This window comes from Myotis daubentonii, chromosome 1 (assembly GCF_963259705.1).
Source record: "Myotis daubentonii chromosome 1, mMyoDau2.1, whole genome shotgun sequence".
Classification (NCBI taxonomy): Eukaryota; Metazoa; Chordata; class Mammalia; order Chiroptera; family Vespertilionidae; genus Myotis; species Myotis daubentonii.
In genome coordinates this window covers 137,976,333-137,976,974 of record NC_081840.1, presented here as the reverse complement: position 1 = coordinate 137,976,974, position 642 = coordinate 137,976,333, and the positions used below count along the sequence as shown (strand labels likewise).

The 642-nt window shown below is 38.0% G+C and overlaps 1 pseudogene; it reads right to left on the bottom strand.

Annotated features, from left to right (window-relative positions):
- Positions 1-261: 261 nt before the first annotated feature.
- On the bottom strand, positions 262-430 carry LOC132235229 (small ribosomal subunit protein uS14-like; annotated as a pseudogene).
- Between the last annotated feature and the right edge of the window lie 212 nt (positions 431-642).

Genomic DNA, 642 nt, shown 5'->3' with positions numbered 1-642 from the left:
TTAGTGTGCGCCCTTTGTTCTGGCTGCATATCATTTTTAAAAGCTTTATTGAGGATTAATTAACATTCCATTTACAAGTCAGTTATCTAAAATGTGCAATTCAATGTGTTTGGGTATATTTAGTATATTCACTGTTCACTATATCCATCACCACAATCAATTTTGGAACATTTTTTGGAAGTTTTTAAAGATTTTATGTACAAAGAGATAGCATTCTATCGAAAGGTAGATGCTCTGAATGACCCATTCATGGAAGTTCACTTAGCCCAGCTTAATGAAGCCTGTGTCCTTGGTGTACAGACGGAAGCACAGGCACACATGTTGAGGCCATATTTCTGGGTGGGACCCTGGCAATTTGAGCAGGTGCGGCAAAAACGAGAACCCTGGGCCAATTTCCTCGATGGCTCCAGTAGAGTTGCTGGTGACCCATCTTGCTTTCTCTGTAGCAACGAGGCAAAAGGCAAAAATGCCCTTGATTGCTGGATATTAATTTTGTATCTTGCTACATTGCAAATTCATTTATTAAATTGAGTAGTTTTTTTGGTGGAGTCTTTAGGGTTTTCTATGTACAATATTATGTCATCTTCAAATAAAGAGAGTTTTACTCCCTCCTTTCCAATTTGGATGCCTTTGATTTTTTTC